Raw genomic sequence first — 25,755 nt, forward strand, 5'->3', positions numbered from 1 at the left:
AGCTGAAACACATTAAAATATAAAACGTCATTTCAATGATCAGTTCCTTCCCTGTGCAGAGAAATATGTTCCAGATAAGCTTCAAAAACACATACTTTAGCACTAGAGCAGATACAGCAGTTTATGCAGATGGATAAAAGAACTATAATAATCTTGTTAGGAGAAGTTATATCACAGATGGAATTTCTTTGAGTATTTAGGCCTTCATTTATAATCTTTATAAATCACCTGAGCAGACAATCCTACTTTGGAAAGCTTAAACTTGCTGACAAACCAAAACTGCAAACACTGAAAAAAGTAGAACCAAGAGTTAAGTAAGCAGTTCCCAGTGTAGATAAGGAAAAAATTTTATTATTATGTGCACCAGATGACTAATGTCATATTAAAATAGTATTGAGACATCTGAAAATCACTGGTTGCTTAAAAAAAGAAAATAGGTGGGCACAGCATGAGTTCTGTCTATCAACATTCCCTCCATGAAGGGGCTGGGGTGAGCAATATCCTGGAAAGGGACACAACCAGGCCAGCTCACGCAAATTAACCAAAGGGATATTCCTTACTATATGACATCAGCTCAGATATAAAAGCTAAGGGAGAGCATTTGCCATTTTACAATATTTGCCTTCTGGAGCAACTGCTATGCCTGCAGAAGCCCTGCTTCCCAGCAAGTGTCTCAGCATCGCTTGCTGATGGAAAGTAGAGATTAATTTTTTCCCCTTTGCTTATCCATGTGCGAGCTTTCTTTTTTTTTCTTTTTTTTTTTTCTTTAGTTAACTGCCTTATCTCAACCTTCTGGTTGTTTTCCATCTTATTTTTCTCTCTCCTGTCCCACTGGGAAGGGGAGTGATAGAGTGGCTTGGAGGGCACCAGACGTCCAGCCAAGGAGAACCTACTACAGTGACTACCATTAACATATTAACAAAGAACAGTACCAGAAGTTTTGTCTCTGTCCCTTTTATCTACTGTTAAAGAACAAACTCTGTATGACACAGAGTATTGTCAAAGGAAAAGCCAGTTGAAAACCTCAGATACACCAAGCAAAAAACATTTTTATAGAAATTATTTTTCTGCTTGTATTTAGAATAATTCAGATACTCTTTTTCTTATAAATAATTTTTATTCTTCTAAACGAAATGCAAAATTATGTAACCAAATGACTGTAAATAAATAAATAACACACACACCTCATTCATCTCTGGTGTTTTCAGAAATACAAGAATAAAACAAACTTAGATTTTGAAAATATCAGAAATTTTATTCCATCCACATAAAATATAGCCTTCTGAAACTGCTCTATAACGCCAGTGGTTTGACAGAAAAAAAAATCACCACCCTTTACAGAAACATTCAATTAAATAATTTTGTTTCCACTTGGAAAGATCACTTATCATGCTTTCTTTATCAAAGCAGTAATTTTCTTTGCCTTGTACCTAATTAATTTAAACTTGCCTTAACCAGTTCTTGAATGACAGTCCTTAACACATATTTTAAACTAAAGATGATAATGGACAATAATACTGCCTCTCTAAGGATTTTCATACATAGAGAGGATCATTTGCAGAAATCTAGGGTGTAAGTTTATATCAGAGTCATCACTTCTCATTAGTTCACCTGCAAATACTCCATGCTTTGTACCCATGGGGTGTCAGGCCATGCTTTGTAAGTGGAGTAAATGGCCCCGTGGAGAAGGCACCTAGCAGGTAGAATAATTTTTCAGGCTGGTAGTCAGTAGTGAGTCTCTGTTTGGTCTGTACTGCTGAGCTATATTGGATAAAAACTGGTAGAAATTCTCCCCAAATTGTGAACATTGCAGAAACGTCATCATCTCCTCAGAGAAGTTCTCCAGGCTTTTAATTTGATATATAGATGGTCACAAGTTCACAGCATATCTTGGACAGCTGTTTTGATTACAGGGGTGAGTCTTTTCTGACTAATTTTCTTTACTTCTTTATGTCTCTGCTGGCATCCAGGAAAGCTAGAAGTAAAAAGACCAACCAACCATCCAACCAAACAAACAAAAAAAACCAAAGAAAGCAACAAGAGTGAAAAGACCCACAAACAATCCTCATTCTTTTTACCACAGCCTCCCCCTCTCTGTAAATTGGTTCCCATGTTGCATTCTTAATAGTGAACTGAATGATATCTGCCATTTCCCCAAATTTAATTCTCTACAGAAATGCAAGATAAAGGTAGAGGGAAAAGGGGAAATAAACATCTAGTTGTAACTGAATCTATAGATCTCCTTCAGTCCTTCAGGAGGGTTCAGCTGTCTGAAGTTCATCGCAGTAGCCAATGATCAAATACCAGCAGGCTCCTTAGGTGATACTTAAGGATTAAACAGATAATCTAATTCACATCCTACTTATGGATTTTGATGCCTAAGACTGACATTATTCTTCATCAAGATTCCTCCTAGAGATCTATAATCCTCATAGATCATAGTCCCATTCGAGCTCAGTTTTCCCTTTAAAATCTTTTTAGCCGTGGCACATTTAGAGGTTTTGGCAACAAGGATCTATTCAGGCTCTATTTAATTACTTAGTCCTTTCTTTCTTGATATGAAAATGAGAAAATCTTACAATGATTAAAGTATATTTCAAAGGACAAAACTATATAAAGAAAAAGACCCATATTTGAACCTAATATACTGATTCCCCTTCTGTGCAGCCTGTGGTATTCACAAATACAGTCCTTATTTCCTATTTCAGAAATTACCATCAGGACAGGAAGTTATGATGTTAAAATTATACATATTGAGATACAATTGTCTTTTCAAAGTGTGTTTTTGCATTGCTGTTCTATGAGACACTGAGAATCACTTGTCCTCTAGTCAAAGGAACCAGGAGGCTCCCAGGTCCTTCTGAGACTTTGATCTTGTGTTATTTTTTATTTCTGAGTCATGATTTGCCTCTTGAAATCACTTGCTGCTAGTATTAAATCAGTAGAGGTTTTGCTCTGAAATGATGTCACTATCAAGAATAAAATATAGACTTTTTTCCTTTTTTCATTTACCAGAAGCAGTTATAAATAAGCTGTAATCTTTTTTTCACTTCCTATCATGGTCTACTAAGGTAAATAACCTAAAATTAAAAAAAAAATTCAAAATAAATATTTCAATAATACTTTGGTTTTATTTTTTTAAAGTAGCATTATGAGGAGAATAATTTTTCACAGTGGTTAAAAAATACATTTTTACTGTGCAAAACTAATCTTGGTTTGTTTTTAAATTGGTTTAGCAAAATTGAAACTTATAATATGTGATTTCCACTCAAAATCTATCCAGAAGTAGTTTGGTTTAATTTGTAAAAAATCACAGATTTCAAACTGCATCACAGCCATTACTTGTTTATCTATTTTTTTTTAATAAAAATAATAGAGATCAGTTCCTAAGGGGAAAGAGAAAAACACAAGCACTTACTAATGAAAATTACTGTATATGGTTATGCTAGAGCTCAGTTAAAGCCCTGTAGTTTACTTCCCTTTCAGATACTGGCAAGAAAGAGTTAATTAGTACCTTTTTTCTCAAGATAAGGATTGTCAAGAATGCCTATGAACTTACAAAAAATTAATTGAATGTTACCTGCAAGATCTGATTTATTGAAATAGAGTTAATTTTTTTCACAAGATTGAAAGAAGGATATTTTTTAAAGATTTTGAATTGAAAGCTGCATTCCTACACATTTTCCATCAAGGTCCATTTTCTGAGTTTTGAAATTTTAAGTCTTTAATAAAAACTTCCAGTTTTATAAAATCTGAAAATAATTTTACAAAATCTGAAAGGAGCTATGGAGTACAAGAGTGGGAAGCTGCCAGCAAGCCTTGGCTACAGAACTGACTGACAGTATCAAGTGGCTTCCATGGGGCACTGTGTTAACCAGTCACTCACCAAGTTTCTGCAGTGTAAAAAGTACATAAGAGACCCAGTCTCAAATGTGCCCCATATATTATCCCAGAACCATAATCAGAATTCTAAAGAAAATCAAGTATTCAAGCCTTAAAATCATGGATTTCATAAGGAAAAAAGATATTTTTTTTTAATTTATTTTTGCGATCTCTTGTTGCCCCCATATATATCACATATTTTACTAACTTGTATTTATTTGCAAGACAATATCCTATCCTTTGGCAATTGCTAGCAGAATCCAGTTCAAGAAGATTTAAAAGCTTACACCAATGGATAATTGTATGATATGTAATATTAGCCTCAAAATAACTATAATAAAGAGAAAGGGATTTTCCCTAGGTTTGAGATCAGCAGGGAAGTATTGACAAACCGGTCACATGTGATACAGAACAAAGTTATTAAAAAATGCAGTGAGTTACAAATTAATGGCAAGGATAGGAAAATACATTCAAGATATTCATTAAGCAGTTATTTTGCAGGGAGATATTTCCCAGGGTTCACTAGGGGAATGATTTAGGTACCCTGTAAAGAGGTATGGGAAAGCCATGTTAGTTTAGTTAGTTCTAGTGAAACGAAAGCTGACAAAACATTATTAAGGAAAATACTAAAGAATAACACAAGTACACAGTTAAGTAAATCCTGTAATAATATGCAGAAGCATACACTGATAATGAATTAATCTAATTTAATTTATAATCCTCGTGAGTAAAAGCTATGATGAATTTTAATGGTCTGTGATACAGGTTCCACTTTCTGACAGCATCTAGGAATTTTATTTCTTAAATATACTATCAATGCAGAAACTTGGGATATTGGCAAAATATCTTTGTATTTTGTCTTTTTCAAGTGCGTTAGTTACATCAATTTTGTTTTTCATTACATGTCATAGGTTCATTGCAAAACTTAAATTTAGTCTGTATTCTGCAAGCCCTTCTACATCTAAATTTCTATTACATGCACTTGCAGAATTTTGGATGGTATGGTACTATTCAATTCTGTCTTCCTGGGTGTGGAAAACTAACTTCCTTGAAAGATTTGCAAACTTACTCTAGATTGTACCTGTCTGTAAGTGCATCACCTTGGAAACAAAATCACAGTGCTTTCTCCCACTTCACATGTGATGCTAAAAATAGTTACCAAAAAATCCACAAAGTCTGTCGGTGCATTGAATCTTTGTTTGTTTGGGTATTTTTATAAATTAGGAAGTTAAAATGGGAACAAATACAACTAAGAATTACTGCAGCTACTCGGCTGAATTACTGCATTTGTTAGAAGTTTTGCTTCATTTTTCAGCTGAACCAGTGTTCTGTACAGACAAAGTTAAAATAGCCTTTCTTCACAAAGACAACAAAACCAACTTTTTCACCTCTGATCAGGTAGTGAGATTGAACTCAGTTCTTACATAAATGCATTTCAAATGTTTAATTATTTCTGAAATTTATAATGGGACAAGTTAGTGGTAAAACTACTTTAGGAATGGACGATTATGACTGTAGAATATGAGGTTACCTGATAGAACCCTTTCTGCCTCCCACAGGCTAAGCTATTTTGCATAGCACTGCAGCTGCCTTCAGAGGCAGATGATGCATCACCTCCACAGCAAGTGGTGTAAGAAATAAGAAACTATAAGATGGAAAAGGAACAATAATAACAGTAATAATAGCTGCAAAAAAACCCTCCCAATAATAGTAAGTATTTGCAAGGCAGGGATAATGTGTTCTATCTCAAACTTGCTGAGTTTGCAAGCCTTGTGAGGCTGTATTTTGACACACGCTGAGATTCAAACCATTCAGCAAAGGATAAGGAAAGATATGACTTTCTGCAAGACCTTTTCACAGACCCTGGCAGTAAATTGAATATATATGCTGATTTCAAATAGACTTAAACACTCTGCCCACGTCCAAAACAGAACTCAAGAAACAGCATTAAGGCTACAAAGATGAAGGTGAATAAATTTTTATCCATCTCTGGTGGTTTGTATTCCCAGTTTCTTCAAGAAAGTCTCACCAGTACACATTTGCAGAAGGAACAGACTTGCATTCTTTTTTATGCTCTCAGTGTGTCAGATCATTATTAGATCTAAAGAATCTGCTCTGCTACTTTATTCCCTCTTAATTTATCATAAAGCAGTAGCTCAGCAACCTCATGAAAGTTACACATTCCCACATGTGTGACAATATAAGAAACTAGAATTCAGATACAAGTAGGAAGCAGAGGAAGGGTGAATTCTGTCTTTCTTGAATGGTTTCAAGGATACCTCCAGGAAATGTTGCTTGGTGTTTCTTGGTTCATTTGCTTCTGTTCTGTGACTACTTAATGGTTACTAAGAGAGGCCTATGTTAGAAACCTTAAAATTACTATCTGGAGTTTTATTTCCTTTGCTTGAATGATGAAATTGTTCAGCAGTTTATCCAGAATGCTGTGATGTTCTGAAGTCCATAGGAATTTCAGCAATTACCAGCAGTTTTTCATCTTGTTGAACTTCCAGGGGAGTGATAATGAACACAAATTCATAGATTATTGTTCCAAGGTTTACAGATTGGGCCGAGGACTCATAAAATTGAGAACTGATACTTTTTAGATGTGCAGTCATTTAAGAGTTTTCTTTTGTACTTGAAGATATTTAATTTCATAATAATTACAAACCAAAGGCAAAAGAAAAACCAAAAGTAGTATTAGCTACACTAATCGTGTCAAGGAAGATTTGCCTTTGATATTAATATATGCTTGTGTTATATGTCATAGAATTGGAAGACGTTTCATACATCTAGTTCATTCACACACCTAGTTCATTCTCCAATCCAACATATACACAAATCATTTAAAATAATTTAGGTGCAAAAAATTTAGATTATGAATATTCAAAAATGTCAAGGAAACCTGATCCAGAGCTTACCCTAAACTATTACAGAATATTTTGTGTAAGGAGCTCTTGGATTAACTGTCATAATCCATTATTGTTTTTCTGTACTGACATCAGAGAAAAGTATCTTAGTAGTATTTTGCTGGTAACTTAGAAAGAGAAAAAATTACAAGAATTCATGAGATACTGTTACACTTTCAACCAAATATAAGAGTTCAAGATTGTCTAAACTCTGAGGAAAATCTTCATCCCCTCCTTAAATTGGATTTGTTATAGCTGAAACAACAGCTTGCTCCAGTGTTGCACTGAGACTTACTGAAACTGGGAGAAACACTGACAAAGCACAAAGTCTTGGAGAAAAACACATCAAGAAAAGGGTGGAAAAGACAGGATAAAGTGCAAAAGTTACCCAAACAACCTCATGTACTCACAATGCTGTTTGACAAACAGTCGTAAAGAATAGACTCTGACTTTCATAAAAAAAAAGAAATATACCTATTTGGTTACTGCTGAGTATTCTCTAATTCTGTAGAATTCTTTCTTCTCTTTGGAACTGTAAGGAACTGAAAACTTAAAAAAACATTATCTTTTTCACTGGGCATTTCAGAATAAATCTGCAAAAACAGCAAGTCACAGTTGGCTGCTTTGTCTGTTTTAGTGATGTGGTGTGGTTTCAAACATACTAGTTCCAACATCTAACACCTGCAATGAAAAGGAGTGGTTGAGACACCAAAAGAAATCACTGAGAAAAATTGAAAATTAAAGGAATGCCTGTATGAAACATGCTTGTGACACAAGTGCAGATCAAGCCAAGTTCAGAAGACGAGATGAACTTATGAAAGAATATTGCTGCCAAACTTAAGCACTTTTTTTGAAAGGACAACTAGCCAGATGTGACCCTCTTTTTTTTAAATGTCTAAATAACACCTGACATTTTCCCACATTCAATCTCCGAGAAAAATCCTAATAAAAATGAATGAGAGAAATATGAGAGAATCAATGTTGCTACTGAACATTGTGCTGCACTGCCTCCATGCTTGACACCAGTAAAAGTTGGTTTGTATAAAAGAACAAGAAGTAATTTGCTTCAGCTCTGAGGCTAGGTGAATCTCAGTGTCTAGGCTTAGCTGGACATTGATTCAAGAATAAGCTTCATAATTGTGAGTAGTTATTTGAAGGAATGGTTCCAAAGACTAATAAAAACTTCATAAATGTAATAGATTAGATAAATAGTGCATCAAAACAAAAGACAAACAGCCTGGAAAAATAGCAAAGTTGCCAAATTTTCCTGGATGATTTTGTATTTTGTTTTTAATTCACAAAAGAAAAGTAGTTTACAGTAACCAGCTGGAAGACATAAGGCTAGAAGAAGAAACATAATAGGGTGTCACTGGGAATAATACTTAATCTTTTTTCCTTATGGCAGTAAATTCCATGGTCAGCACTGAAGAAAGTGACTCTTTGATTATATGTCAGTATTCTTTGAAGTAAAATAAATCAGCTTACACCATTCTGCAGCAGCTGGACTACTTTGGGTGCCCCCCTTTATATATACCTGAGCTATATCTGTCCTCCAGTGTACAAAGTGAAAACCCACTTGAAAAATATACTAGTAATTGCCTTTAAAATAGCTCTAGATATTTTCAAGATATTAAAATAAAATTATGTCTTTAATCAAGTTACTTCTGTGGTTTACATATGTTCAGATGTTGAAATTTACATTGCCCACATCCATTTCCTCCAAATAAACTTGTTTTTAAATTTCTGCATGCTGAAACTTTTGTATAGCAGTATTCAATTCTATTTTTTGCTTGATATTCCTTCTAAAGAAAAAAATCCTGTGATTTATTCATTGCAAAGTAAGCCTATTAAAATGTCAAAGCCTGAGAAATGAGAAATACTGGTATACTCATCAAAATATTTCTAGTTGGGACATGTGTTATAGTTTAAAAAAAGATTAATTGAACAGGATAATTTATAGTGACTACTTTTAGATAGACTGATTGTAATTTAACTTGTTTGTATAGGATGTTTTGGGGGAGGATGGAGAGAAAGCTATTTAATAAGCACAGTTGTCTTTGTGGTAGCATGTGGTTTCTTTAAAAAATCATTACTGTATTTATCTTTGGTATCATCACTATTAACAGTGATTAGGAAAAGAATCTAATATAACTATGATGAAAATAAAATTGATAATGCATTTTTTGTAGTGCTCAGGGACATTATTTTTAGCTCAGTGGAATGTGTCAGCATTTGTGATATTACAAAGTGGAAAGTAGCACTGAACATTCAGTGATAGTTCTCTGTTAGGGAACTACATAAAAGATTTCCTTTATACTCCAGACTAGAAAATCCCTTGTGGTTACTGTTTGCATCTCTGTGATAATCATATTTGCCATAAGATATTTCCCTCAGTAATTTAATTTGTGAGGGGTAAGTATAGAGTATGAAGCGTCAGAACTTAAATTTTCTTACACCCTTCAATTTTCTTGTAGATAAAGCATTTACTGAAATCTCAAAATTGGTGAATTTGACTGATGGATTTAGACAAAAGAGTTTCTACACTCGGCCTCACTTTCATTAGCTCTTGTTCTCCAGAGCTATGTGGGGCTCTGACATCACAGAGAAATAGATTTTTTTTTTCTTTTTCTCTAATTTTTTTTAATCAACAGGTTGCTGAGAAAAAAAGTTCTGATATTCAGATAATCAATATCAGTTTTAATCAAAATCAATTATTCAAGTGAGAATAGTCATTCCATTCATGTTTGGGGAAGGGTTTTTTTTTATTAGAAACATTCATGGAGTTTTTTGTTTTTTGCTTTTTTTTTTTTTAATTTCTACTTGCTGTACTTTGCCCAGCAACTCACAAAGTCACAAAATGACTAGGTTAGAAGAGACCTTTAAGATCATTGAGTCCAACCCATGTCCTAACACTTCGACTAAACCATGGCTCTGAGTGCCACATTCAATCTTTTTCTAAACATATCCAGGGATGGTGACTCCACCACCTCCCCAGGCAGACAATTCTAGAACTTTATCACTCTTTCTGTAAAAATCTTTTTCCTAATATCCAACCTATATTTCCCTTGGCACAGCTTAAGACTGTGTCCTCTCGTTCTATCAGTTGCTGCCCGGAGAAAGAGACCGACCCCCACCTGGCTACAGCCACCTTTCTGGGAGCTGTAGAGAGTGATAAGGACACCCCTGAGTCTCCTTTTCTCCAGGCTAAAGACCCCCAGCTCCCTCAGCTTTTCCTCACAGGGTTTGTGTTCCCAGCCCCTCACCAGCCTCGTTGCCTCCTCCGGACGCGCTCCAGCGTCTCAACATCCTTCCCAAACTGAGGGGCCAGAACTGGACACAGCACTCCAGGTGTGACCTCACCAGTGACAAGTACAGGAAAAGAATGACCTCCCTGGTCCTGCTGGCCACACTATTCCTGACACAGGCCAGGATGCCATTGGCCTTCTTGGCCACCTGGGCACACTGCTGGCTCATGTTCAGCTGGCTGTCACCAGCACCCCCAGACCCCTTTCTGCCTGGGCACTGTCCAGCCACACCATCCCCAGCCCATAGCATTGCAGGGAGTTATTGTGGCCAAAATGCAGGACTTGGCACTTGGATTATTAAACTTCATCTTATTGGACTCTGACCACCTATCCTACCATTCCAGGTCTCTCTGCAGAGCCCTCCTACCTTCCAACAGATTGACACATGCTCCCAGCTTAGTGTCATCTGCAAATTTACTAATGAAAGACTCAATCTCCTCATCCATGTCATCAATAAAGATATTAAACAGAACTGGCCCCAGCACAGACCCCTGAGGGACACCACTGGTGACTGGCTGCCAGCTGGATGCAGCGCTGTTCACCACCACTCTCTGGGCCCAACCATTGAGCTAGTTCCTAACCCAGCAAAGAGTGCTCCTGTCCGAGCCGTGGGCTGCCAGCTTCTCCAGGAGTATGCTGGAAACTAAAATTGCCCTTATTTTACTGAAATACCTATGTATGCAGTCTATTTCACAAATACATAGGGAAGAAAGATTCTGATTTTTAGACTAAGAATTGTAATTTGACTGCAAGTATACTTTAATTTCAGAACTGTTGACTGCAGCAGGGAAACGTGGACCTTCAGAAAAAAGCTTCTATTTATATGTCAAACTTTTAAGAAACAGATATTTTCCTTTATTGAACCCAGACTGTCAGATACCTGAGAAGAATTGCATGACATAAATATTACCCTGTCAAATCATCTAATGGAACCCATAATACTCACCTAGTTTTCCTCTTTCCTGAATTGTTAAAGTCCCCAGTGATACCACTTGGGAATAGGAACTACAAGTCCTTTTTTATGACTGGCAAAAACCTATTTGGTAACTCTAATTTTATCTTTTTATGTGGAAAATATCTGTAGCAGTTTTTAAAGCAATGCAGAATCTCAAATTTCACTAAGAGCACAGGCCACTTTTTGTTTTCTCAAGCTTAGCTAAGTATCAACATCACAAATTTTAAAAAAAGGGAGATAGAAGTAAATACTTTGTTGAAGCACAGTTCAGTATCCCAAGGATTTTCAGAAGCATTCTGTGAAGTTAACTTGAAAGAGAATACATAATAATAGTTCAGTGCTACTCTTTGTTATACCCTCTGTGGTTCACAGCAGTTGTAATATGATTTTGTGAATAAAACTGATTGTCCCTCTTACCTTTGAGTTACCTTTGTGGATTTCATCAAATTATCTGAGCAACCAAAAAAATATGGTCTGAAGTAGGATCATAGAAATTATTTTCTTTCTTATATAATAGAAAGAGCAACTGAGAAGCATCTGAAGTTGACAAAGTAATATTAGAACATAAATGGTTGGAAAAATGAGACTACACCATTTTCCCTAAGAAAGAAAATAAAATGTAAGTGAAAGTGATATCAACCATAGTTGTAATGTTTTCTTTGAACAATAAAAAAATCTGAAAACATAGAGGCTGTCCAGACCTGTTATTCTTATGGTCACCATGATAGCTTAATTTGTCACTAGATTTAAAGTTTGTAGTCACTTAGAGGAATTCAGGGCTGCTATTTGATCATGCTTAGTGTCAGTGAATAAAAACCAGTTTCATTCAGTAATAAATATATTGTGCACATATACAATTATATATTTGAACCATTTTTACTGAAGCTGAAAAAAATCTATAAGAAGCAATGACTTAAAAAAAAAAAAACAAACCAACAAAAAAGGGCACAGATAGAATAGAGAATGGAAATTACATTCTCAAATACAAACAACAATTTGACAAGATTGTAACATAATCCATACAGTTATAAAATTGTGATAGCAATTAAAAATTGATTGTCAAGTGGTAGAAAATTAAAAAAAAAAGATATCACCAACCATAAATCTCAAGGAAGAATAACAAAAATCACAAAGCTGGAGTCTAAGAACCCCTGGGATGTGAAAAAGTCTGCTGTTCCATGTGTACTTCTGGAATCTCATAATGAACTATGCAAATCTTGGCAAAGCCATTGCACTAGATGAAGATGGTATATTACAAAATCAGATTAAAATAAGAACATTTAGGTAACACAGTTGTTGTAAGTATTTCTGTACCATAACTGCAATAAATCAGTGATAATATTCTACCAAAAAGAAGAAAAAAAAAAGAAAAAGAAAAAAAACCACCATAAAGTTAGCCATATAGCCATATTTTAAAATGTTTTTAAATATTTATTTAAAATATTTTTAAAATATCATATAATCCCAAAATGGTGTGGGTGTAGAAGGACCTTAGAGATAATCTAGTTCCAATCCCCCTGCCATGGACAGGAACACCTTCCACTAGACCACGTTCCTCAGGGCTCCATCCAACCTGGCCTTTGAATATTTGCAGGGATGGGACATCCACAGCTTCTCTGGACAACCCATTCCCGCACATCTCCTCCCTCACAATGAAGGATATTTTCCTGATATCTAATACAAAACTTCTCTCTGCCATTTTTATGCCATTGCCCCTTGTCCTGTCACTGCATACCCCCGTAAATATTCTTTGCCCATCTTTCTTTAGGCTAAACAATTTGATAAACAAGAGATGAATATTAAGTTCACAAGGGTCAAATATGATAACAGAAGATATTTCAAAGCCCACTTATACTATTAAAAAAAATTAGTTGAAAATATTTAGAAAGTAGTACAGGTTAGCCTTAGAAAAGATAAGACTGAAGTTTAAAGGGTAATGCAGTCAGTGTAAATGTAACAGACTTATAGCAATTTGGGGTTGCCTGGAATACTAATCAATATATAATTAAGAAAGACAACAAAGTGCGGAAGCATGTCCAGAGAAGGTCAGCTGTGGTGATGTTCGCAAGGGTCCCAGGACGAGGGAAGAGATGAGAATCTTGACTCCATGTTTCAGAAGGCTGATTTATTATTTTATGATATATATTATATTAAAAGAAAATTATATACTAAAACTATACTAAAAGAATAGAAGAAAGGATTTCATCAGCAGGCTAGCAAGGAATAGAAAGGAATGGAATGATAATAAAATTTTGTGATTGACCAGAGAGTCCGAGCCAGCTGGACTGTGATTGGCCATTAATTAAAAACAATCACATGAGACCAATCAAAGATGCACCTGTTGCACTCCACAGCAACAGATAATTATTGTTTACATTTTGTTTCTGAGGCCTCTCAGCTTCTCAGGAGAAAAACTCCTAGCAAAAGGATTTTTCATAAAATATGTCCGTGACAGTCAGCAAAGCTGGTAAAGGGTGCAGAGTGCAAGTGTTTTGAGGCTGAGGCAGCTGGGGTTGCTTAGGCAGGAGGCTTAAGGGAGACTTTCTTGCTCTTCACAAGTACCTGAAAGGATGTTGCAGCAAGGTGGGGACTCATCTCTTCTCCTAAGCAACAAGTGACAGGACAAGAGGAAATGGCTTCTAGCTGTACCAGAGGAAGTTTAGTTTGGCTATTAGAAAAAAATCTCTTTACAGAAAATGTTGTCAAGCAGTTGAACAGGCTGCCCAAGCAGGTGGTGGAGTTACCCTCCTTGGAAGCATTGAGAAGTCTTGTAGAAGGGTCACTTAGAAACATGGTATAATGATGGACTTGGGAGTGCTGAATTAACACTTGATTTTGATGATCTTAAAGGCCTTTTCCAAACTAACCAATTCAATGTTTATGTGCTTGACAAGAGCAGTAATTTTGTTATTTTGTTATTCAAGTCTTACACAAAAAAAAAAAGATCAATAAAAATTAATTGTTGAGATAGACACACAAAAAAAAGAAGCTACAGAAAACAGGGAAGCATCTATATTTGGCTTAGCTTGGGTCAAGTCTTTGTGATCAAACACAAAGCATTTATCCAGCAAAGAGCCACAGAGACTACAGTTACAGAAGTGATAAGTGCTCATGGAAGATCTTTTGGAGGAGAAATTATTGGGATGCTTTGCCCCAGAAATCTTTCTCAAAATCATTGCTACAGCAGCCAATAACTCTTACAAATGGTCTCTTGCCTGATAAGGCAGAAAACCAAGTTAACAGTTGTGTTGTATGTGCAAACAACAGATAACTGACTTCTAAGTCATTGAATAATTTACACAAAGCCTAAGCTTTTGACTTCTAAGAAATTTTCACAGACTAGGCTCTCTACCATACCCCCCAAAAACCCTAATTATTTAAGGATTAATAAATCTCTTAATCTTACAGGCAAATTAATATTACTATCTAAATGACAATCTCAAAGTCACTCAAATTCTTATTTTCTCTACAGATTTATCAGTAGAAATTCACTACAGAGTATTCCCTGTGGCATATTCCTGTACTGGGAAGAATTAAATGCCTGAGAAGCTAAACTAAGGCTGAGACCCCCACTAAGCTGTACTACTCATCAGTCCTAAGAAAGCGTGTTTGTTGTGCTTCCTTCTACTGTGTGAGCTTTGGGCATCAGAAAAAGGATATGTCAAAGTAATAATGATCTGATCACTGCTGTTGTCCCCATGTGATGTCTTGGCTATCCTATGATAAATCTTCCTGTCTGTGCTTTTGATTTAAAAGTCCAGGAGAAGAATATCTTCCATCTAACAAAGCCTGCCACTAAAATATTATGAAAAAAAAATTACTTGGAAAGTCTGTTGTGGATTTATGCAATGTGAGTTCCTTGGAATACATCATACTTCTCTGGTATCTGTTTCAGGAAAAAAAATTGGTTTTGTGAAAAATTTTGAGGGTTCTTATGTGGATTAAAAAATCCTGAAATACTAGTTGATGAATTTATAAGCACTTTGATACAATGTATCATTGAATGTAAGCAAAAAGAAAAATAACACCCATAAACCAACATAAACTCCTAGTGATGACTGGTCATTCAGCCAGTATCTTAGGGAAACAGAAAAAAAAGGGCTTAATACAAATCTAGAAAAGGAAAAATAGGTGATGAAGCATGATTTTTGAAAAATTTCCATGTTGAAATGAGATAAATTTCTGTATTATTTTCTGGAATTGTTCATCCAACTAGAAAAAAATTACTCTAAAATTCTCAGATGAATTCCCACTGGAAACACATGATTTTAACTGATCTATATTCCCAAGGAAGTCATCCCTTGCATTATGAATATTAATCATTAAATGAAAGTTGACTATGTGTTTTAAAGTGGTTGCAATTACAAGCTGCAAAAAAGTATCTAAAATCCTTCTTTACATGTATATTCCAGCTAAAACTATTTTTGTGAGCACAGTGAGGGTAAATTCAATTTCAGTTTTGCATCTGGACACTAATGCTAATATTTTATGCCTTGTTGTAGGTAAAGAACTAAAAGAAGGAAGTTTGAATTATTAACAGTTGTTTTATGAGTATATTCACTTTGCATTTTGGGCTGGATATGGCCTTTAATTCCTGTCCTAAACTGAAGTGTTGCTACACAGCTAATAAACATGGATGGATGAAATTATCCTTGTGTGCAGAATATAAATTATTTTAAAGGCCCTTTGAGATGCTTAGGGGTTTAATATGTCACAGAAAATTCTCACAGTATTGTGTGAGCATCAGTCCATCATTCTATTATTGCCATGAGCTATCCATAATACCATTATCTTATTATCAGACTAAAGCTTCAGGATAGTTTTTAACTCAGAAGAGAGTGAGATCTCTTTTCAAGACTATTGATTGATTTCAAGTTGCAGTGCAGTTTGGATTAATGGCAAAATACGAGTATGTTATATTGGGCAATGAATAAAATAAAAAGAAAAGATGAAACACAGTATAGAGGAATAAGAAAGAATAAAGAATAAGTAAGAGTATAGAGGAATAAGTAAGAATATGCAGAACAAGACATTGTAGTGTGTTGGATAGAGTATTCTAGATGCTCATTCAAATAATCATCTTACCAGCATGTATCAGTAAGACCAGAGGCAGGAGATGGAGGAGACGTGTTCTGTTCAATGCTCTAAAGAGTACATATAAATATTGCATCCAGTTTTGAGTTCCCCACTGGGGATAGACATTGATAAACTGAAATTAGTTCAGCAGAAGTCTATCAAGCTGGTGGGGTCTAGAGCTCCAGCTCTGTGTGGTGATGCTGAGAGACTGTCTTGCATCTCCGCCTGGAGATGTGGTTTTGAGGGACCTTTGAGCAGCCTGCAAGCAGACAAAATTGGGATTGCAAGAACACAGAGCTGGGCAGACATCGTGGTGCCTGGTGAGAATACAAGGCACAGCAGGCTTAAATGGAACCAGAGGAGGTTCTGTTCAGACATGAGGAAGTTATTGCCATAGTGAAAAACTTCAGTATCAGAAAAGGCTTCCCAGGGAGGCTGTGCAGTCTTTATCTTTGGAGACTTCCAAACTCTGACTACATAAAGCCCTCAGAAAGTTGGTGTGAATTCAGTCTCGGTCAAGGAGACTGTGCCAGAGACCTCCTGAGGTCCCTTCCCTCTGCAAGGGTTCAACGATACAGGCGCAGTCGGAATCACAGCCCAGCACAATGAACTCCTTAGATACCCACACAGAGTCACCAATTCCTTCAAGTTCTTGACATTTCCCAATCAGACCATAAAGTCTGTTAGGGACATGAGATGATCTGCTGCAATCTGAGAGTACATGATGGAGATCTTTAGAAAACCCTCTCAGGTTAAGGAACAACCAGAAGAAAGAGTGCACTTTATCCCAGGAAACCAACCAACCAACCAAACAAAACCAATCAAATGTTGTTGTTTGATACTGTCCAAATGCCAGGCATCCATCAAAGCAGCTCATTCACCCTCCCCTGCTGCACCTGTGCAGGGAAGAGAAAAATTTAACAAAGGATTCATGAGTTGAGATAATGTACAAAAAAGCACACAATGAAAAGCAAGGTCCATAAAGGAGACAGAGGAATCTTGCAAATTTATTAAAATAAGGAGAGAGAGTCTAGAGGAGCACATGCCTGTGTGGTTTTCCCTCTCGCGGTTTTGGAGGATACAGTCTCCTTTTATCCTAAAATCCCAGGCGCATGTTGCCCTCTTCCTTCCCCCATTGCCTGAGGTAATAGCTATTTACAGCCTTTCCAAACCACCTACCACATATTCCCCCTTAAACTTACTATTTTACCCTAAAGTTCAGAAGTTCATAGAAGTTCAGGCTTGTGCAGACTCCCTTGACTGTTTCAGGAGCCAAGGTGCCTGGGCTCTGTAACAAACCTGCTGCTTTAAGTTAGTAGAGACACTAAGATCCGTTTCAAATATGTTAACACCCATCCCTTCACCCATAGTATTGTTTGTAAAGACATTAGCACATATCTTCCCTATCAATTAGGACCAGGAGAAAACACTCCAAGAGTAAAATAGGCTCAATTTAGAGGTACAAAGTGAGATTATTACAAACAAAATCAGAGGAGAAAAATAAGAATAAGCCCTTAAAAGCATCTTTTCTTCCCCAAACCCCTCCCTCCTTCCCACTGACAGTGCTGGGAGACAGGGAGTAGGGATTTTGGTCAGTTCATCACCCAAGGGTTTTGTCTGCTGCTCAGAGAGAGGAGTCCTTCCCCTGCTGCACTGTGGGGTCCCTCCCATGGGAGACAGCTCTCCATGAACTTCTCCAGCATGGCTGCAATCTTACGAGCACCTGTCCTGCCAAAACTGCTGCAACATAAGCCACTCCCATGGGCAAACAGTCCTTCCAAAACTGCTGCAGCATGGGGGAGTGCAGTCTTTCAAGGGTTGCAGTCCTAGAAGGCCAGGCTGCTCTGGCCTGGAAGGAGGGCCCCTCTCTCCACTGGGACTCCCACTGGTCAATCACAGCCTCCTCCAGGCATCCACCCACTCCAGCATGGGCATCTCCCCCACAGGCTGTGGGTGGATCTCTGCATCCCCCATGGATCTCCATGGGCTGCAGGGGCACAACTGCTTCACCATGGCCAGCAGGGGTAGCTTGCCTCAGCTCCTTGAGTACCTCCTGCCCCTCCTTCTCCACTGATCTCGGTTGTCTCCATGTTTTTCCCTTATATGTTCTCACCTCTTCTTCTTCTCTGTCTGGAATTAAAACTGCATGTCACACCTTGTTTTGATTTTCTCCTTAAATTTGTTATCACAGAGGTGTTACCAGCCTCTCTAATTGGCCCAGCCCTGATAAGCAGCATGTCCATATTCAGAGCCATCAGGGATTGGCTCTGCAGGACATGGTGGAAGCTTCCAGCGGCTTCTCACAGGAGCCACCTCTGTGGCCCCCCCCACCAAAAATCAGGCCATGCAAAACCAACATACCAAACCAAACAAAAAACCTCCAAAACCACAAAAGCAACAAAAAGGAAAACAATATCCAACACTCAGACAAAATAAGAGCGAAGAGTAAAACATCAAAGCAATTTCATTCAGGCTGGAAATATATTCAACTGTATAAAAGTATTCTGAAACAGTAAAAGATGGTATCAATAAGAGAAATTTCTTTCACAGTAACTCTGCACATCTCAAAGCTGGAGGTTTAAAGCACTCTTTTAAAATCACATATCTATCTCTATCTCTCTACGTTGTTATCTATATAATCTATATTTATCTATATACAAATTTTCAAATACTCTCAGAGAGAAAGGAGTCTACATCTTTTACTAAGTAAAAGCTCAAAATATGGAATAATTTGGAGCCCTGTGCATCCTGACTTTGTAAAAATTGACAAGAATTTTTTTTTTTATGTCAAAATTATTTTTAAACAAATATTACAGTAAATTAATTACTTTATTTTCATTTTTGATAGATTTTTCTGTTTTAATATTATTGCTTTTAGTCTGGGTTTGATTTTGACTAATTAGATTTTTAAAGACATGAAATAGGCTTGATGATCCCAAGCAGTGTGCTACTCTTGGTATATAGGTTTATATAGTCTACAATTCTTTCAATAATTATTTAGACTTTGAAATAACAGTACTTGATAACAATAGTTTTCCTTTCCAATTACAACACTTAAGCATTATTCTAAACAACCACTTTTTCAAGTTCTTATATTTGTTAAGATTTATAAACTTTTCCACTCCCATGTCTGGAAATATATCTTGGCACAAATCTTATATGGAACTGCTAGTACTTAAATTCATTGCTGGATTTGGCCTAGTAATAAAAACACTCATTTCATTTAAATGAGTAATGTTCTGGAGATTGGCATCAGCTGGATCTGGGTTTTAATGGTAATCTACTTATTTCTTCTACTAATGTCAAGTAAAGCAAGTCTTGCTTTTTTTATTAATTAATTAAAGATTTTCATATGCTTGATGATGCAAAGATTGGCTCACAGTAAATAATATCATGTCAGTGGAAAAGAGATCAGTGATATTATACATTCAGTAAGAGGTTCTAAGAATATTCTGTTGCAGTAATAACTGAAGGTATTGAAACCTAATTAAACTGTTCCTTGATTCAAACATTCAAAAAATGTGATTATAATTTTTAGATGGCAAACTGCTGATTTTTTTAGGGAACCTATACAGCACACTGTTTTTCTGAAGGGCTCTGATTTACCCTGCGTTTCAACAGGATAGCACTGAAGCTACAAGTTCCATATGTCTGCCTGTGATGTTGTGATGGCATTGCCATTCCTCGGATCACAATGAGGAGATATTGGAAGCTGGTCAGAAGCTGGAATAGAAGAGGGGATCTTTTGTTGTGCTTCAAAAAAGTACCTGGGCATATGCTTAACTTCCCTCTCTGGTGGCACTTACAGGTCTTCATAGACGATGTAGGTCGATTTGCTTCATCAAGACAATATTTTCAGAGGCCTAATGGAGCCACCTATGAACTGTCCCCACAGGCTCTTCTATTAATCAAATTCACATAGCAGTAATCTCATTTTGATTTAAAATAATTAATATAATTAATCTCATGATAATTAGTTCAGGATATTACTATGTTTAATAAACCACATTCTGAAATCAAGAGTTATATTTTTAGACTTTTTATTTCCAATACATTTAAAAATAGACTTCCTAGGTAAAAGAAAATTAATAAAACTTAAATTAAATCCTTAATTATTGTGAACAAGATATATTTATGCTTTTTTCCTACCGTGTACCAGATTGCATGCACAGCTAGCTAGTAATTTACAAATGAGCAATTATCTATCACTAGGGAATGAGAAGGAGATAGATAAGTTCAAATGTTACATATCAGCAATTAATATTTTAGAATATAGAAAAAAAGAATCTGTAAGAAAAAAGGAAAAAACCCTACTCCATAGAGGATGTGATTTTAAATACTTTCATGGAGAAAAATATCAATGATAAAGGACAAGTAATTTGTTTGAGAGTTGGTTGGCATGGTTTTTTTCAGTGCTAGGTTCTGAGAGAAGAACTTCAGACAGAATTATTCCTTGGTTGAATGTTTTCTATGCCAGAGTGCACTGGCAGCAAAATACAGGAGTATGAGTGAACCAGCACAGCAGCTAAAGGGATGGTGAAGCACTTACTGTAGAGGGGCACATCCCACCTGTACCTGTAGTAATAGTCCATTTATAGCTTTAGTACCCATGTAACTTATTTATTTTCTTAACAAAAAAAGTTTTCACATAAATGTTAAAAAAACAACAAAAAATCAAACAATGGCCAATGGAATTCAAACCAATATGCCCATCAATATTTTCCCCTCTCCAGAGCTCTACTATACTGGAGACTCAATATATGAATATACTGACTTTTCAGTTCACAGTACCTGGCTTTTAATGCAGTAGGCCACCTTTTTTTTCAGAGTAGAGGAAATTTTTTTTTCCAAACCAACCAAATTAATCCGGCCTACCATATTTTTCATATTTTTAGTGGAGTGGGCTTGGTTTTGTTCAGTTGTTTTTTTGGTTTTTATTTTTTGGTTTTTGGTTTGTTGGTTGGTTTTCTTTGTAATTTATTTTATTTTAAGGGTTAGTTAGAATGCCCATACAAATGGATGGAATCAGTTGGAAACTCACAAAGAATATTATTCTACAAGTATCCTGAAATTACAAGTTTCTAGGACTGAAAATGCCAAAAGTACATGGCTGTCCAATAATGCTTTCCTGTTTCAGAAAGTAAGAAGACATGGATATGTGTAAGATAAAACTTAACAATTGTCTAGTGTTAACCACAAGCTTCATGTGCTTAGTCACAGTAAACATTTGCTTAAGTGAAGTCAAAGAAGAATATTTCACTTTTACATTACTGTTTATTACTGTATTTTACTGTTCCTTTTTTATTTTACATGTCTGAATTCATGCTAGCAGTATCTGCTCTTAAATAATTAAAATTCATTTAATTATGCCTTTAGTTGAAAGATGCACAATTAAAGAACCTGTAAGTAAAACTTTTGGGATGATTAAACAAGTTAAGTAAGAGAGATTTAATGATTTGGAATACATAAGTACAATAGCTTTATTTAATCTTCTTATAAAATGGACATTTTTACATTGTAAAATATGTTTGAATGCAAAACTCAAATAATTTACAATGAAGACTAATGCCTATGTAAGCCTTTTTTTATGGCAGGGGAAGGAAATACTGCAATACATTTTTCAGGTTTAATATTAGATTCTCAGACATGGGAGGGAGGGAGGGGGAAGGGCCTATATTTTCTAAAAGCAATGAAAAATATATATTACTGATTTTTACCTAAACATACCTGCAAAATAATACATCTAAAAATTCCTTAGGAGTAATAAAGAAACAGCAGACTGTATACAGACTTGCATACAGTTTTTGATAACTTAATTATTAAATTAAAGTTTCAACTTTTTTGTCACTGCTATCTGATGAGAGAACATGCATATACGGAAATAGCACCTTCCCTTGGGAATTCAATTAAAAACTGCCTTAGTACTTTCAGGGAAACCACTGATCTTCAGCCACCAGTTGAGCACTATTGTCTTAAAATGTCAGTTTAAATTTGTCTAAATGGATTCCCTGTGTCTGCTCCGTCTAAGTCATGGATGGATAGGAACAAATGAGGAGGAAAAGAAGCACTACATCACTGCTGCAATCCCTCACGGCCTTTCCTGTAAGGCAGAAGGTGAATTTCCCCGACAATTAGAGTCTGTTGCCTTGTGAGATTCAGTCACTTGTCTGTGATGCTGCAAACAATATTTAAACTCCTGTCCCACTGCAGCCCAACTGGGTGGCTTGTGAGATTTTCTGTCGTGCACAGATGACCTGCATTCATAATATGAGGAGAGTGGCCAGCTATGTTGTAGTTATATGCATCTATGTTACAGTTATGCATCTCTCTACACAGATTTACAATGGTTAACATTAAATTTGTCTGCCCAGGCACAGGCATTGGAGATCCATCATCATGAAGCTCAGATAGATATATTTTATTCTATTTTATATAAGTAGCTCCAATAGAATGTTCATATTCAACAAAACAGTTTCTTCATGATATTTAAATATATTGTAAATCAAGAGCTTAATTAATCCTATGCCAAACACTTATATTTGAATGCAACTATGGATAAGAGCTAAAACAACTTGATTTTATCTTCACAGAATCAAAGAATTGTTTACGTAAGACAGGAGCTTTAAGATCAAGTCTGAAATGTGTGACTAACTAAACCTTTTTTATAGTTTTAAAAATGCCAATCTTAAATAATGCAGTCTTTCTCAAAATTAAAAATAACTCATTTTACAATGAAAGACTAAAAAGAAAAAAACCCTAAAACAAAGCATTGTTTTTCAAAAATTCTTAATAAACTTCTTTCACATTTTTTAAGCTGTCAGTTCTGGGTATTTTTTAAATACCCAGAAGGCACCAAACAGAAGACACCAAACAGAAGACACACATGACCTGATTTAGGTCTTTCTGGAAGAATTTTTAAATTAGTAAAGAAGTGGTAAGTTCTGTGTCTGTCTTACCAATAATGTGTTTACAAAAACATGAACTCATCTTCCATAAGCTATCCGTGTTTCTGAAAGGGACCTCAAGAAAGCTCTACATTCTCCAAAATAGCTAAATTTACACAAGATATCAGTAAATTATTGAATCCTCTTATTTCTCATTTAATTTTTTTTTTAATTGCAGGGGGAAAAGTATCATTTCATCCAGGCCTGTTCTGTTGCTATGGGCTTTTTACCTAAGGAGTGTTATCTAGAAGTCTCTTGGAGTTATCTAGAAGTCTCTAGTCCTGATTTTCTTTTAAATATCGGGATTTATATACAAAATTTATTTCCCACAACTAACAAAGAGTCCTGTTGCTCCTGTGAGTTTGTAGGTAGCTCAGTCAGATGGAAAAGATATTGATGTCTGAATAAATGTTTTTTCATGTGGCCCCATATGTTGGAAAACAGAGGTGAAGGATGAAATGCAATTTAATTATTTGTGAGGGTTTTGGATGGGATTGAATCAGATCTCTTCATAATAACTGGTATGGGGCTGTATTTTGGATTTGTGCTGGAAACAGGTTGGTAAAGCAGGGATGTTTTCATTATTGCTGAGCAGGGCCAGGGCCAAGGCCTTTTCTGCTTTATGCCCCACCCCACAGCAAATAGTCTGGAGCACACAAGAAGTTGGAAAGGGAGCACTGCCAGGACAGCTGACCACAACCATAACATATGATTTCATACTTAGCATATACAGCTACAGGAGAGGTTGATGCTGAGGGCTGGGCGTAAGTTGGTTGGTGTTGAGAAGTTGTTTCAATTTGCATCACTTGCCTTTCCTTGGATTTTCTTTTTCTCTCTGTGTTTTTTCCAACAATAATAATAATAATAATAATAATAATACCTGTGTTTTTCTCAACCCATGAGTTTTCTCACTTTTACGCTTCTGATTCGCTACCTTCCCACTAGGGCAGAGGAGTGAGCAAGTGGTTGTGTGGTGTTTAGTTGTTTCCCGGTGTTAAATGCTGACAGTATTAATTACAATAATAATTAATACATTTGCACATTTCAAAATAATAATTTAGTTATAAGAACATTAAATGCAATTTTTTGGGTTTGTATAAAGCACTGTTTTCTTCTGATAATTCTTTTATTAGATATCTGTAGGTCAGTTTTATTTCTAATCAGAAACATTGAATTTTTCTCTCTTTTTACATTAGTGAGTGATTGCACATTTGGGGTTTTTTCACCCCTTTTGACATTCCAATGTATTGGAGAGAATCAGATTTACACTTTTCTAGGAATCAACTTACAAGGACAAAACACTTTGTGCAATAGCTGTTACTTGGAAAGTGCAGCATCCTCTTTAGAAATTATATTAACCAAAGTGAACAAGTGATAAGCATCATTAGTACATATATGCAAAAAGACATTACCATGATACCTGTTAATAGAGATCAAGAAAATGCTTCTGGGCACTGTACCTCTAGCATGGTTTCAAAAATCGCCACTTCCTACATTCTATTTTAAGTATTCACAGCTGAATCTCTTTTGACAAAATATAAATGATGATAGTAAAAGACAGTTCATTTTTCTAAAGAGTAATAAGAATTGGTGGACGTTATCTAGTTATCACATCTGATTGCAGCAATCCTTTCTTGTTTTAAGAATGTGTATAATTGCCACAAGTTCACAGAGACCCCTGAATTTTAGGATCCCCTCCCATTCTGCTGTTGCTTTCCCCCTGTCTATTGCTGTTGCTTCCCAGCACAGGCATCTTTCTACCATCTGGATATACTCCCAGCCACATCTGGCAGCTTTGGACCTGCTTTGCTTCCCCATGCCTTGGAAATGCCTAAACCTATGGTACTCAGTAAACTCTACTTTTCCAGAATGCTCCCCACCACTGTGTCTTAAGCAAAAAGGATATATCAATGAGGCTAGAAAGGCTTAGGGGTTTTCCTCAAACATTTAATTGTGACAAGAATATCAATAAGGGTGTCATATTGAGGGCTGCAGGTAAATGACTGGTTTAGATGAATTTAGCTAACTGAGAAGTACATGGAACAAGACGTATCGTGAGAAACTGCTGGACATGATAGAAAACTCTAACTGTGAGAAACTTGCTGAATTATAGATGATGCTGTGAGGGACTGCTGGGTATCACAAGTGGTTAAGAACAATCTGTGGGCAAAGTGACTCAACTTCACAGACAGTTGGAGGAGAGCACTATGAAAAATTTTGGGAGCAGAGTCCTGCAAGGCCAGTCCCATAGGTAGGGCTGAATTGCCAAGGCAACACTGTCATAAATACTAAATTTGTGTAGAGTTGTGACAAAAATAGGAATTATGGAAAATAGAGTAAATAGAGCAGGCTTCATAGCTAGGCAGGTTGTGGTGGAGACAGAGAGGTAAAACAATGGTGAAAATTAAAGTCAAGAAATGACAAAAAAGAATAACAAAGTATGCATGTCGTGCACTGGTTTTGTCTGGGGGCACCTATTGGCAGCCTTGGGCGTAACCAGTACCCTGAGCATAACCAGAGAAACAGATCCTTTTTTAATAACCACACCAAAAATGCCAGACTGCTACCATGGTCACAAAGGCCACAGATGGTGGATTAGACACTTTCCAGGTAAGCAAGGGGAACACATGGATTGACAGCTCAACTGTGCTGGTGTCCTCACATCAATGACTGCTGCAGAAGTAACA

This window comes from Geospiza fortis, unplaced genomic scaffold, assembly GCF_000277835.1.
Source record: "Geospiza fortis unplaced genomic scaffold, GeoFor_1.0 scaffold58, whole genome shotgun sequence".
Classification (NCBI taxonomy): domain Eukaryota; kingdom Metazoa; phylum Chordata; class Aves; order Passeriformes; family Thraupidae; genus Geospiza; species Geospiza fortis.